Below are 16,823 nucleotides of genomic sequence, written 5' to 3' on the forward strand. Positions count from 1 at the left end.
GCAAAAATGGTCTCCTTAATATTTTGTTACTCTCTCATAAGGCTTAAGGAGACCGTGCATATATTTTCATATATATTTTTATGGCTTAAGTAGACCATTCTTTTTTCCCATAATTTTCATAATTTGCAAGTGCTCTATCATTTTTTATCGCCACGCAACATAGAATTAAGATATAATGCAAGGTCACTGTGTACATGTGCATGTATATGTAAGCTTTGTTAATATCTCACATAGTTGATGGTGTGGACTTTTAATATTCATAGATGGTCATTTAGAGGTCTGTGGAATGGCAATAATCTCACATTTGTTTTAATTTTTCATTACTACTAGCCCTTAAAAATATACTATATTGTCCCTCTAATAATTTGCTACTGTCTTATGCGGCTATGGGATACCGATAATACATTTTTATTAATATTACTTAATTAGGGTTTAGGTAGACCATTCTTTTTTTTACCATAACATTCGTGATTTGCAAGCCCTTTAATTTTCACTGTCCGGTTTTTTTTCGCATGTCACAAAATTTGCGAAAATGGGGAAAATATGTAGCATTTAAAATTTGCGTCCCTACTGAAGATTATATTCTCAATTCAATCCATTCTACATGTATCCTAATGTGTTTTAGAATTTCACATTAATAAATGAAAAAAAAAACATTTCAAGTTCATGAACAAACTTTACTAATCATCAAAACTAATTTCAAATAGATTTCATTTATAATTTATGGACCAGGGTGTAAACATTAGTTCAATTTTGAATGTTTAAACAATTAATCATTTCAAATTTATTAATAGAGCAATCATTTGCATTCAAAATTCAGTGTACATAACATGTCCATTATTTTGGTGAACTTGCAGTTCAATTACAACAATTTCATTTTTTTCTGTGCAACAAAATCATGTATGTAAGGATCTGTAAATTTATGAAATCAAAATATTCATAATCTATTTTCAACCTTCATATTTCAAATTTCATACATTTCAAGAAAATAAAGTTTTTAAAATTGATTTACTTAATATTCTTCATAATTCATATATAACAATAAAAAAAGGTGATCAAAGATCACGTATTGAATGAACCATTCATTCATAAATGTTAATGAATAACATTGATAATAAGTACACATGTAAAAAATTGACAAAGTTTAAAAGTTACTCTGGGAGCAAAAATGACTGATCAAATGCATGGCATAAAAAATATTAAAGGACGAACAGGATTATGCAGCTAAAAAAATTTCAAAATGTTCAAACATAAAGACATTAGGATGTCGTCTGCAATACATATCACGTTTAGGGGCCACTTTCTTGCCTTATAAGAAACAAAGGTAATCACAGATTACAAAGTACCGAGACGAGGCATCACCTTTATAAAGCATCACCTTTATGAGACCACCTTTATCATATTACCTGAAAATCATAGTTAATGATCGTGGATATCTATGGATACTGTTTCGAAACAATATCATATTACTATATCATATGTTAAAAAATTGTATAATAATCATATGTTCATTTCATATATTAATATAAGATACACACATATAATAATAAAAATAAAATACTGTAATCAATAATGATGCAATATGATATTGTAACATATGATATGACATAGTGTCATGTTAAATACATTATTGCATTTGATCACATAATACAATATCATAATATATGATACAATGTCATATCACATAATACATCACAATTTTGTAACACATTATATTATAGTGTATACTAAAGTATGATATTATATCATATTTGATACATAATATGATTTTGTATCATAAGATACAATATAACTTGATTCAACATTGTATCAAATCATATGATACAATATCATGTGATACAGTAATATATTATATAATACAATATCACTTTATACAATATCGTATCATATGTTACAATATTATATATTCCAATATCAAATAATACTATTTCATGTGATAAAATAATATATTATATAAACCAATATCATTTTATACAATATCATATCAGGTGATAAGATATTATATATTACAATACAATATTGTATCATATTATACCATATTAAATATGGCAATAATGATATAATATGAAACAATAGCATGTGATAAAATAGTATATAATACATTATCATATTATACAACATTGCATCATAATAAAAAATACTTTACATTACAATATAATGATACAATATCATATCATAATGCATAACAATATTGATACAATATCCTACTTACTTTTTATAATATAATATATGATATAACATTGTATTATATAAAACAATAGTGTATCAAATCTGACAATACTATATCATATGAATCATGTTATATCATTTAACAACAAACACATCTATCAATCAGGTTAGAGTGAGGTAGGATATTCTTTTTAAACATCCTTGATAATAGAGATCAGGATCTGAAACTGAAGCTACCTCTATGATTCATTTATATTATTGTTAAATTAACTATGCAAGCTATTGTCTATAAATCATGTGACCTGTTCCAAAATAACTAAACCTCATCCAGCATCCAAAACCTATGACTCAGATTCGGCATTCAAGCCTGCCAGATGCATCAGTATCATAAGACGCATCATCAATTCAAGTTTGGTTAAGTTAGGACAAGTAATTACTAAGATATATTTTTTAGCATCCTTGATTATGAAGATCAGGCTCTGCATCTGAAGCTACCTTTGCAATTCATTTATATTATAGTTAAATCAACTATGCAAGTTTGAAATAGTACTAAATAAATTTAATATATGACCTGTTCCAAAAAACATAACCTCATCCAGCATCCGAAACCTATGGCTAAGATTCAGCATACAAGCCTTTCAGGTGCATCAGTATCTTAAGATGCATCATCCATGCAAGTTTGGATCAGTAGTAATTTAGAAATTGCTATCAAAGGCCACAAACTTTAACCTGTTCCAAAAACCTTAACCTCGAGCATCTAAAATTCATTGCCCAGATTCAGCATCCAAGTTTTTCAAGTTCATAAAAAGGTCCAGATGCATCATCCATGCACGTTTGGTGAAGATAGGACAAGAAATAACTAAGATACAGGACCTGCGACAAAAACTTTTACCAGGTCCGGACGCCGACGCCAGCAGTATAGCATAAGTTCCCCCGAACTTCGTCTCGGTGAGCTAAAAATAAATTATCATACATGCCCTACGTCTTGTTGTTACATTACAGTTACATTACATGTAAAATGATGAGATTCATGTTTGCTTTTTCATTGATTTCATTTCATTTTTTAAATGTCCTAAGTCTTGTTGTTTTTCTCTCGTTGAAGATTTTAGATCTAATCTTCAAAAGTTTGGTCCTCTCATCAAGCTGTTCCAATGAATACATTTCATGTTTTTCCAAAAACTCCTGGATTTCTCTTTTACCTTGAAAAGATTTTAAAAATGATATGAACAATCAGAATTATTATATTGTTACATATTCATGTAAAAAGGATAATACCTATGTATAGATTCAAGGCATACCATACTCTGTATACTCTGTATGGTTTTTGCTTCCACTACTTCTTGCTGAATATTTTGATTTTCATAAATACATTCATGCTCGAACTACATTCATCCACTTATATGTCAAGATTATCTGTTTTGAAATGCCCCCTCTACCGCTTTAGGCTTCAATACACAACCCAAAATAGAAAGCCTATAGGGATTTTGCATTGCATCGGCCATGAAATAGCCTGGATGACATAATTGAAAAATTGTATGAGGTATTTCAAGTGGGTTCCGAATGGTGAAAAGATGTAAACATTTCACATTATAAATCTCCATGAGAAATTTGTTTCCATTCCTGTAACGGTCACCTGAGTAGCATAGAACCCATACACAAACTTGTCGAGGAGTCTCATATATGCATTTAATTAATTAGGTTTTATTCTGGAGTAGAAAAATTATAAATTAGTAATGACGGCCACCTCCCTGCCTGAAATCTTTCAAAAAGAACTGTGAAACCTACAATTTTGGCAAAAAACTTAAAAGATTGGGTCTACAAAATCATGAATTCAGTTTCCTTTCAGGTGTGTGGGAGTAAAAAGGATAATTTTTTAACATTATATGCAATAACACCTATACATCCATTTTGGCCCTGCCCTAGAGTTAAAACCCATACTCCAGGGGACATGAAAATTAAAATTTCAGCAGAGGACTTCCTGGTAAACATAATTATAGGTCAGTTTTTTATACAGATGTGTGAGAATAGAGAAGAAAATGTTTTAACATTATATGCATTAACACTACTGTGGAATCATTAAAATTCGAGGTGGCTCATTTTTCGTGGTATTCGTGGGTACCTCTCACCCACGAATTTACATCCTCCACGAAAACTAATTATAAAAGGTTTAGTTTTCCTTCTGAAATTGAAAACCGACGCAAAACCGACGCATCCACGAAATTACGTCCCCACGAATAAGCAAAAATCCCACAATCCACGAAAATTGGCCCCCATGAAATTAAATGATTTCACAGTATATTGCCTCCCCCCCCCCTCTCATGTCCTGAACCCCTGACCCAGGGGCCATGAATTTTACAATTTAGGTAGAGGAGTTAGTGGACATCGTAACCATGTATTCAGTTTTTTGCCCACATGTGTGGGAGTAGAGAAAAAGATTTTTTAAGATTTAAAACATTTTACTATATGGCCATATTGGCCCCACCCTAGAGCCTGAACCCCTGACCCAGGGGTCATAAACTTCACAATTTTGGTAGAGGGCTTCATGGACTTTATAACCAGATATATATATATATTTATATGGGAGTAGAAAAGAAGATTTTCTAAGATTTAATACATTTTTACTATATGGCCATATTGGCCCCACCCTAGAGCCTGAACCCCTGACCCAGAAGTCATGAATTTCACAATATGGACATCATAATCATGCATTTAGTTTTAACAAATATATATGGGGTAGAGAAGAAGATTTTCTAAGATTAAATACATATATACTATATGGCCATACTGGCCCCATTCTAGAGCCTGAACCCCTGACCCAGGGGCCATGAATTTCACAATTTATGTAGAGGGCTTCATGGACATTATAACTATGCAACCAGTTTTTTCCTAACATGTGTGGGAGTAGAGAAGAATATTTTTTAAAATTTGGCTCTTTTTTGGCAAATTTGGCCCCACATGTGGCGCCCCGGGGGTAGTAGAGCCATGAATTTTACAATTTAGATTCCTCTTACCATAGAGATGCCTCACATCAAAAATGGTAATAATCAGCCCTGTAGTTTTTAAGAAGAAGTTAAAAATGTAAAAATTGTTAAGGCATGATGCACGATAACGGACGAAAACCGATAGCAATAAACTCAGATGATCTAAAAATTGCTAATTCATCAAATTGTGGATAGATAGACCAAGCAACAAAGATATATCACCTGAGCTGCTTTTAGTCTTCTTGGCTGCAACTGGGCTTGCAAGAACTTTAGTTCCATTATCATCTTCGATCTCAAAGGAGCACTCTGTAATAACAATATCATGAATATCTTACTTTGCAAATACTAAGGACAGGCATGCATAAAACGTAATGAAAAGAGAAAACATTATGGATGGGTTTTAATTATTAAACGATGCAAATCAATGTACCATTGTCATCTTAAATAAAGAAAGAAAATTATTGAGAAAAGTTTTTATCATTTCAATAATATGACTTCTATTACCCCCCCCCCCCCCCCCCCCCCCCCCCACCACTACCACACACAGATTCACACAAATAAAAAAAAAGACTGATCACCTTGTGGTGTAACATCCGATGCATTTGCATTTCCACTCTCGCAGGGATTGGACATCAAATCTTCTTCAGTCTAATGTGATTCAGGTGCTGTACTTGGACCTTTAGGATTGTGCACATGTAACTCCGACACTGACCCTTTTAGATAAAATTTCAAAATTGTATACAAATACAAAAATTATTTAATGAAGAAAAAAAAAAAAAAGAAATACATACACAGTGATTTACCACACTAAAGCACTGCCCATATGCAAATGTGGGGGTATTTTACCCAGTTTTAAGCTTAAGTGTAAATTTTCCCTTACATGTAAATGATCTCTTTTACAGTATTGAAAGTGGTACTCAGCAAATGTAATTAAACACTTTACATTTTCATTACTATCTGAACATTTCTTGAAAGTCAAATGGAATTGTGCACTACAGCCTCTGTCACAAGTCACAAGGAAATAACTCCATCTATACATTGTCATTCAAAAGCCTGAAGCCTAACACCTAGCTGCAATAATGTCGCCCTCTCCTGTTTTTTTTTTTTTTTTTTGGGGGGGGGGGGAGGGGGGGAGTAAACATCAGTTATAAAAAATCGGAGAGGGCTACATTGTTGCAGCTACATATGTATGACTAACCTATTATCAAACAAGAAAAACATTCACAAAATAGATTGAAACAAACCTATCAAGTTGACTTCTTTCATCATAGGAACTGAGAGAGGGAAAACAATGGTATGGAACTGCAAAAGATCAAAGAATCGTTATTGCATAAATAAAGTTTAAAACAAGAAATCTTTTAAAGAAAAAGTTGCCCCTTTTGTGGCTTTATCAATCTTAAAATGATTACTTTCTTTCACAAGTCAAAATTAATTATTCTTACTAGACTTTGACCCGTGCGTGCACGGGTTGACATTGCATATGATATCGGACATTTACTACATCGACGCACCGTATTGTTTACAATTACATAACCAAGCTTTAAGCCTACAATAATGCTATTAATTTCACTTCACTCTGCTTAGTTATAATAATCTGACAGGAATGCCTCCCATATACCCGTAATGTAGCAGAAAATTGCAGAATCGCTCTGAATCGATTTTTGAGAAAAATAATGAAGTTGTATTGAAAATAACAGTCAAGTTATTCATAACAAACCATTCTGAGGCTGTAAATACTTTTCATCTAAATATCTAATTCATATTATTAAAGGATTCAACACTTTTTTGCTCGCTTCAAAGTTACACACCATGTTGATATTCGGATCTCTTGGGATTTTACTCTAACACAGTGTATTTATATTTAGGAATATTATTACATATAGGAGAATTTATTACATCCATTACATTCCACTCATATCATGGAAATCAAATGCATTATCACAGCATTAGGGAGACCAGACAAACATGTTAATTGTTATACATAATAACGTTGCAACTTTGATTCTAATTCATTTACTTTATTCAAAATGCTCACTGTTTTCTCTGAGGTTCAAGATGTCCTGTTTTTCCATTGCGTTGCGGCTAGCTCTCAATAAATCTGTGGTGGACTCTGTATAAAAGTACTAATATATTGTATTGTAAATACAAGCTTCAACATTTACTTTTTAAATCATTGCAAATTTTATTCCTTATGACTAATTAAAATAAATATTACAAATATATTACCGGTACATCCATTACATTCCACTCATATCATGGAAATCAAATACATTATCCCAGCATTAAGGAGACCAAGCCCCAGGATCACATAATAACATTGCAACATTTAGTTTAATTCATTTACCTTGTTCAAAATACTCAGTGTTTTCTCTGTGGGTCAACATGTCCCGTTTTCCCATTGTGTTGCGGCTAGATCTCAATGAATTTGGGGTGGACTCTGTAAAAAGTACCAATATATTGTATTGCAATTTCAAGTCTCTAAGTTTACTTCTTTATATCATTGCTAAGTTTATTCCTAATGATTAATAAAAATAAATATAACAAATATATTACATCCATTACATTCCACTAATATCATGGAAATCTAATGCATTATCACAGCATTAGGGAGACCAGACAAACAATTTTATTATACTTTCATGTTAAATGTTAAATACTGAAATCTGATTGGTTTAGACGCAGTTGGTAATCCGTTCTATTACCCTCAGCGTTAGCAACACACTTGGCAATTGGTAACACAACGAACTGTTAATGTATGCGCTTAAATTATGAGCGTACGGTTTGTCGTAGAATTTACTTCATTTCTAAATAAAAGCAGTAAAATTTTCTTTAGAAATAAGACATTCAGCAAAATAAAATGAATAGTGCCTGTTTGGGAGGGTATCTATTGAAATTGACACCCCTCGAAAACCATTGTCAACCTCCGCTCACTGCTTTACCTTAGGGTCAAGCTGTCCTGTTTTTCCATTGTGTTGCAGCTAGATCTCAATGAAACTGGGGTGGGCTCTGTAAAAAAGTACCAATATATTGTATCATAAATACATGCCTCTAAGTTTACTTCTTTATCTCTTTGCAAAACTTATTCCTAATGACTTATACATGTACTTATAAGTATAACAAATATATTACATCCATTACATTCCACTCATATCATGGAATTCAAATGCATTATCACAGCATTAAGGAGACCAAGCCCCAAGATCACGAGCAATCTTAGAATTGAGTAGTAAATTGTACACTGTCAGTGGCGTAGCTACCATGTATGCTTATATGCCTGAGCATGCACATCATTTGGGGGAAAAATCAGTAAAAAAATAAATAAAGAAAAAAAAATAAAAAAAAAGATTTCAAGTATTAAGGTCCATACTTAGTTATTCCATCAACCCGTTTCCGTCAGTCGGTCCTACTTTATTCGAAATCAATGCTAAACAAAGACGTATTAAGCACCAAATATAGCCACGCAATATGGTCTTAAAGTACCATATTAAAAAAACAGTACACAATGCATGTACCTAAAAAGGCAAATATTTATTTTGCAATTGAACTTAGTTTTACACATTTTAAATTTCCCCGATAGAATATCACAGTTTTATTGAGATAGTCATTACCATAAACTATGTGAAAATGAACTTAAGAATAAAAGCTTTGAGTGGGTCAAAGGCAAATGTCAAAAAAAAATTCTTCTTTTAACTTTTAATAAGTTTTGTGATTTTATTTTATGCCTAAACTATAACCAAAACAATTTTAACTGCCTAAAAATAGGCTTAAATAGTAAGCATTCCTTTCGATTTCTGCTTTAATTTTTGGTGTTAAAAATCGTCAGAATCCATGAGCTTCCGGGGGCTTTCGCCCCCTGGGCTTTGTCCTGGACCCACTGGGGGCCCCCACACCCCCTGCCATTTTAAGCATGCACTTCGTTTCAGGTCTAGCTACCCCACTGACTGTATTAATGTTTCTTGCTTAAAAACATAATAACATTGCAACATTGAATTAAATTCATTTACCTGCTTCAAAATGCTCACTGTTTTCTCTGAGGGTCAAGATGCCCTGTTTTTCCATTGTGTTGCGGCTAGCTCTCAATGAATTTGGGGTGGACTCTGTAAAAATACCAATATATTGTATTGTAAATACAAGCTTCTACGTTTACTTTTTTAAATCATTGAAAATTTTATTCCTAATGATTAAACAAAATAAATATAACTGTTACAAATATATTACATCCAGTACATTCAACTCATATCATGTAAATCTAATGCATTATCACAGCATTAGGGAGACCAGATCAACATGTAGATTGTTATACACAACTACATTTCAAAGTATATCTAGTTAATATAAATGGATTTACTTTAGTCTGAATTAAAATGACTGGGCTCTCAGCCTCTTGTTCTTTCAGGTATTTTTTGGAAAGTGAAAATGGACTGCAGATGCAAAATTATTCTTTAAATAATAACATTACCCAAAACCTTCTTATTTTCATCTGATTCAGAATCAGAACTTGGCGAGTAGTTTGATACACTAAATGGGTCAGAATCCACATCAGAGGGAACTGAAAGAAATTAAAACAATATAGAAAATTTTCTTTCATAAACATTCATCAATTATTAGTTTACCACATTTGGTAATTGATTTTTCTTTTTTATAAATCTGACAACAGACCACTGACTAAATCAAAATTTTCAGCCATGGTACAAAAACAAGACTGTACCAATATTCAGTGAAAAATGAATTCCAATTCAGATTGATGCTTAAATTAACTAACCTACCAAATCTGATAATTCTATGTAAATGTATATTTTTCAAGAAGTACATTCTGTAAACAATTTGCAAAATATACATATTTACTACAGAAACAGATTTTGTAATTTATCTAACAAAAAACAATTTTGTTCTGCAAAGGAGACTCTCCACATTAGTGACAGATTCACAATGCACACTAACTTATATTAATAGCTTTTTGTTGGCATGGGTGTTAGCGCGAGTGGGTCATGATGTGGGAAGAAGTTGGGGTGACTGGAGAAAACCCACGTGTCCAAGCAGGCGACCAATGTACCCTATCATATACAACAACTGTCGATCATGGGGATTAAACTTGGGTCGCAGTGGTGATAAGCAGGTGCATTGTCCACTGCACAACTGGACACCTCTTTCAAGCTTTTAATTTAATAGTGCTTGATAATGAAAACAAAATAAATCTATTCAGGTCAGCACAAGAACTGTATATAATGTTAAAATTGAAAGAAAATCAAACAACTATAAACAAAATAAAGTGAAATAAAACCTAACAAAACCATTACCAAAATCAAAAGGATCACAGCCTTTTCTGAAATCAATCAAAACTAGTACCGGTAAAAACATGTACATGAACAGGGGCTAGTGTTGTCACGATGATTGAATTTCAATCAATGATCAGCTGAAAAGGTTGTCGATTTATCATAATCGATTTTAGATTTTATAATCAATTATACTCAGTCTGGGTTTATTACATCAATATTATACCTATCATTTTGTTTTCTAATCTGTATTGAATGAAATGAAAACTGTTGTGAGCCGGGGGTTTTCTTCAATCTCAAAAGATGTGTAACATTCTACTTAATAAAAATACAGCAAAAGTCTTATAAGCTTTTAAAAGGAAGTGAAAATAGCACTTATATATTTTAGATTATACATAGCATAAAATTTAGTGCCCCATATTATTGAATTTAATATAATTTGTTACCGATTCGATTATTGACCGATCATCAGTTGGCAAGAGACAACCAATTCTGCTGATTAATTGATCACGATTTTTAACCTATTTAACAACACTAACAGAAGTTTTAGGCTTGTTTTTCAATAAAAACATATAAATTATCTATTCTGATACTTTTTAAATTCTTGAGAAAAACCTATTTTTTAGATTAGGCCAAAAAAAAAAATATGTGTGTTTCCGGTTTCCCGACCGACCCTTTTTTTTATGCGCCGACCCTAACACTTTTTATTCCAAATCCAGATTACCAACCGTAATTGGTTTAAACAATAGAGTCTTTACAAATCAGAGTTCAAAAAACGCTTGTAACAATTCAATAGAAAACACCACTTATCAAAGCGTTTTAAAGATTTCTAAGTGCAGATTGACAGCATGGATGAAAGTTATCCTTGGTTATTTTAGCTAAATTATCAATGCAATAAATAGTTTCATAGGACAGTGATGTGTTATAAATTAATATAAAGATGTACAAGAAAAAAGCAGAGGCAAAGTTTTTTTTTTTTATTTCTGGGTGTGGAGACTGCAGACATCGTATGTCTCTGAATAGGCCCTACAATCATTCACATTATATAAATATGATTTTAAAATGCTGTAGTTCAATTGCTAATGAAATTTTTAAAATTAGTCTTAAACCATTAATTATGTATTCATTTTTCTTTTTAAAATATTGAAAAGATTAAATTCTAAGGCTCTCGTCTGATCAACCAGAATTTCCTCTGTTTTTGAATTCAACACTTACAGTTACGATATTATTATTCACTGTTTTGTCAGTTGACCAGGAAAATAGAACTAATAACTAATATATAATATATTTGGTATATATTTGTGGTAATGAGTATTATACTCTATTAATTTATAGTGGCTGTCATATTTATATTTTCTATTTACTTGAAAATAAAATCTTTGAATACATTCCAAATTAACCTTAGATTTAAAAAAGCTTTAATTCTGTAACAGTTCTCACTATCCACAATTGCTCCACCTGTAAAATACGTTTTCTTATTGTATAGAAAAATCAAATGCTAGGAAAGGGGAACACTTAAAAGCTCATTTAAAAAAAAAAAGAAAAAAAAAAAAAAAGCCGACCTACCTACCCTATTTTAAAATTTGATGAAATAGGAAACACACATATTTTTTTTTTTTGCCTTAGTTTAAAACAAATCAATGTACGAAAAAATGCAAAAACAAAACCAAAGCCAGATAACAAGATATCCAAAGCCTGATTGTAAATCACTAAACTCTCTCTTAATAATTATTTTTTGTGTATAATTAATCCAACCATTTTCCTACCTTGCTGCGCCACCGCAAGCTTTTCCCATCACAACCATAGTCATATACATGAAGTATCTCTTCCCCAACCACAATGTCTCTCTTAGCAAACAATCATAGGTATTCCCTTCCATTAAACACTCTGAGTTTATGGTGGAGTTTGCATCGTCCTTGCCATCATTTACAACCTGGCAGATACATGTATGGTTGTTCACTCCTGACAGCATCAATACTACAGTGTACATAAAAAGAAATCAAACCTTAAATAAGCAGCATATAATTACTGGTATTTTTGCTTGACTTAATTACAATTGTTTATAGTTATTTCTAGAAACATTACTGCCATACATAAATGTTAAAATATTACATTTAGCTGCAGGTCTGTATCTCCTGGTCTGAAAAAAAAAATTTGGATAAACGTTGCTTCGATTTTTTTTTCACATCAGAAGCTACATACCTCCAGCTTCATGTAAATATGTATAAATCGTATTACCAAAGTTCTTTTCCATTATATTTATAGATAAATATTTTGTTTTCTGTGCTTGTCTTCAATCTCTCCTCCCCATCCTGTCCTTTTAATGTTTCTCCTGCAGGAGAAAATCTCCACTGATATGACTGGTTGTGCTAATAACTCCAAAACCTACATTAAAACCACAAGCACCTGTGTGAAAGCATTGTTTATATGCAAAGAAAACTTTTGGATTCATAAACATCTACGTTAAGCCCCATTCACAATTGGTGTACGAGCACTTTACAACTCTTTACGATTGGAATTTTTTAGATTCGCACGAGCTCTCTCATATATTGCATGAGGTCTCGCATTTGTTGCATGCGTTTTAGTGCTTGCATCAAGTCTCCTTAAAAATAGTGGACATGCACACTATTCAGACGCGACTGAATGCGATCCAAATCATCGCAGTGGAATGCACGAACAATATATAGTACGAACATTTTACAACATTTTGTATACTCGCAAGAGTGCAGGTGCATGATTTTTAAAGGTCATAAGATGAATCACTGCTGTAGAGAGAGAGAGAGAGAGAGAGAGAGAGAGAGAAAGAGAGAGTTGAATGTGATAATAGTCTACCATATATCATATGTGCATGTTCTAGTGAGAACATACATTAAATTGGTAAACAACAAAATATTTACAACCATCGACCATTTCTAATGCTATCATGTATGAAACATGTCATGTTATTCTAATAAATCAACAATTACAGGGGGAAGGGCGCCCCGGGTGCGCATAAACATTAAAATTAATACAAGTATCAAAAAGTAGTTTTAAAAGTGTTGCTACATTGGTCATGCTTCTGGATTGAATGTTCTTGAGAGCACATGTGCACAACGCTGTGTAATCAAGACATACATGTTTTGCCAGGTCAACAGATCACACTCATCCCAACGGGAATCTGCAGACACATTGTTTACATTATTATTAATCATCAAAAGCCCAAAATTTACAAACCTGATAATATCCGAAAAGCCAAACGAGAGTGATACTATGATATGTCACATTTGTAAATGTGGGTCACAATTGTAAATGTGGGGTGAGCATCCCGGTTGTAAACATGGAGGCCTGACTATCTTACCTATAATAAGTCAATTCGTACATAGAATAGTCGGCTATCTATACAAGTGAAAAAGAGCAACTGATCTTAATTTGCTTTTAATTCAGTTAGGTAACAAGGGGTACATGTACATATATCTACATTACGTACATAATTAATTCAAAACAATATTACTGGTACATATAACTGTAATATAGAAAATTCTTCATGTCGATCTATTTACATAAAGCGACATTCTAAACTTCGGTTAACTTTTCTGTCCATTTTCAATAAACTAGCTATACAATTACAGGGATTTTTCAGCCTTTTTTTATTTTGAAAATGCCATTTTTTTTGGAATTGGGAAAATTGTATCGACAATTTCATGCAGTTGGGAGAAATCTTATGTTGTATACATCATGATATCTGAATTTATTATCATAATGGAAAATCAAAGAGCTAGTCTTTAATTGAATAGAATCTAATTGACTTCACAATATAGATATATGTATAATATTCCTATATTTAGTTATTAGAACAAGTCTTTTTCCCTGAAATAAACACCTTCAACACTGGTCATAAAAGTATTACATTATTAAGAATTTATCAACATCCCCTTTTAAATTGAGAATGTATTTTTCTGTTTGAAATATTTCATAACATTTACCTTTTACTTTTATATCAGTCTTGTGTGTGTAATAAAAAACTTGTCCCATTTACAGTACTGTACTGTATACCACAAAATAACGATGTTTTAGAAAAAACAGAGGAAAATCGGATTAAAAGTTAGCGATGTTTACAGCGTGTTTTGAAACTTTTATGACTGCAGTTTTGCTAAATGGGTTTAATCATTTGTTAATACTGAACAATTATGGACATTCTGGTTATTTTACGAAGTATTTTTTGATAAGAAATACACATAAGAACTATTTACCAGTTGGGGAAAAATACTGCTAGGCCTATACTAATTGGGATCATAATTTGGACGGCTGCTGAAGTGAACTTATTTGAATGGGGACGACTTTTGCTTCGGAGAAGGTACTGATAAATCCTTGAATTACATATTACATCAAACGTACAGTGGAATGAATATCATGCTTTTATTGTTAACTTCGTTTCGAATGTCCTCGAAGATTAATCAACAATTGGTGTAAAATAGTCAAGTTGAACACATTATCGCCCTATTTTATTTGAATATTTAAAAAAAACTTCATAAAAACATTAGTAATTGTTCAATTGTAGTAGGATTATCAAAAGTACTTACCATAAAATGGCTTTGATTCCTAAAAGGCAACACGCTGGCGTTAAAAGGTCCATTGTTTTAACCCGAGACGTTCCGAGAGTACTCGGAACAAATGGCGGAGAGCACTTGCCAAATGTTCAAACATGGTCAAGAAATTAACGACTTTTTTTCTAGTTAGGCTTTATACAAAAAAAGTGAAAAAGTATTTTGAAAACAAGTTCATTTAGAATAATTAAAGGCTAAACAAATTATATATGTTAGATTTCTTGCAATATTGCAAGTTTTCGTTGGTCTCCTAAATGCAGAAAAATAGTCATTGCTAATTATACAATGGAGGCAGATTGAATTCCTTTTTACGAAAAAATATAGACAAAAGGCAACTATTGGATGTCAAATAATAGACACATTAATGCATTTTAGGCAAAGACACACCGTTCATTCATTTAAAGATAAGCCAATTACATTTTAGACAAGGTCAAAATAATACGGAGACCAAAATATGTCTCCCTAATCTACTGGTCTCCCTAATAAAGATAAAATAATACAATCGGTCTACCAAATGCATAAGTCAGGTATATATATATATATATATATATATATATATATATATATATATATATATATATATATATATATATATATATATATATATATATATATATATACTTACGTGTGTTTCTGTGTGTGTGTGTAAATCATACTTGAAAGTGTGCTTATTTAAGTAACATTTAAAGCGGAAGATATCTTTTTGTTAAAAAAATCACACCTCTCTGTCTCTCTGAATGGTAACCACTCAAAAACTAATCTGCACAACTAAAGTGTCTCTAGAAATTTGTAGCTAATTATTTCTTCTTGATTATCCTAAACAAGTTTTAAAAAATAGAAGAAATATTTTCAAATTGAAAAAAACTTCAAAATTTGGCCAATAGGAGGAGATGCTAAGCAAACAAAAATTTACAGTGTCTCAATGTTTACAATATAAAATATATTATCTGTGAAAACATAAATGATAAGGCAACTTGTGTAACAGGTTAGTTTTATCTTTTTTAATTTTCTGTAATAACTATATGATAAAAACCAAGTTTGCAAAATATTTTAGGAAAAAAATGTTGTTGTTTGTGCTCTTTTTCCAGCCGATGCGCGAAATGTTACCATGGCAACCCCATTTTTATGTCATGCATGATATCTCCACGTCAATACATTTGTTTTCATATATGATACATATATTTTTAGATGTTCATAACTCATTCAGAAAACATTTTTGAAACCTTGTTATCGCCCTAACAATTTGTTTCAAAAATGCCAAAATGTTAAAGGGTTAAGCCACCTTTGAGTCACCTTTACGGTAGAGCTTATAGGTCCTTAATGTCCAAACTTCTTTTAAGATACACTTAAGCCACCTTAAAGCATCTTTAATATAAAACATTTTTATAGGAAAGAGGGAAGTGTTCCAGGTGGTTTAAATTGTCAACACACACCGTAGAGAAACTGGTATCTGCACCCAAAGTTTGCGAGTTTAAACATATTCGCTCAATTGAACACAGATCGCTATTACCAACACCGCTCCAATGGACTCAGATTCCCGTTATATAGTTTCATTTTTTTTGTTTCAAAATAATTGTAGGGGAAGCGCAGTACTTGTCTCTAATTCTTTGCATAAAACTATATAAAAGTATGTTTGTTTCCTATTATAAACTAATCGGTGAAAACCCTTTCTCTCTCTCTCTCTCTCTCTCTCTCTCTCTCTCTCTCTCGAATTGATATTTATTATTTGATTAAATGATACTTAGTCGAAAACCAACAATTGTACAATGTATGACTGTTTTTATTTTGAATTTGTTTTCGTAAAAGAACACGCATTC

General features: G+C 31.8%; 1 pseudogene; it reads right to left on the reverse strand.

Annotated features, from left to right (window-relative positions):
* Nucleotides 1–2,255: 2,255 nt before the first annotated feature.
* On the reverse strand, nucleotides 2,256–12,354 carry LOC128174916 (uncharacterized; annotated as a pseudogene).
* Between the last annotated feature and the right edge of the window lie 4,469 nt (nucleotides 12,355–16,823).

The sequence above is a fragment of the Crassostrea angulata genome, chromosome 2, assembly GCF_025612915.1.
Source record: "Crassostrea angulata isolate pt1a10 chromosome 2, ASM2561291v2, whole genome shotgun sequence".
NCBI lineage: Eukaryota > Metazoa > Mollusca > Bivalvia > Ostreida > Ostreidae > Magallana > Magallana angulata.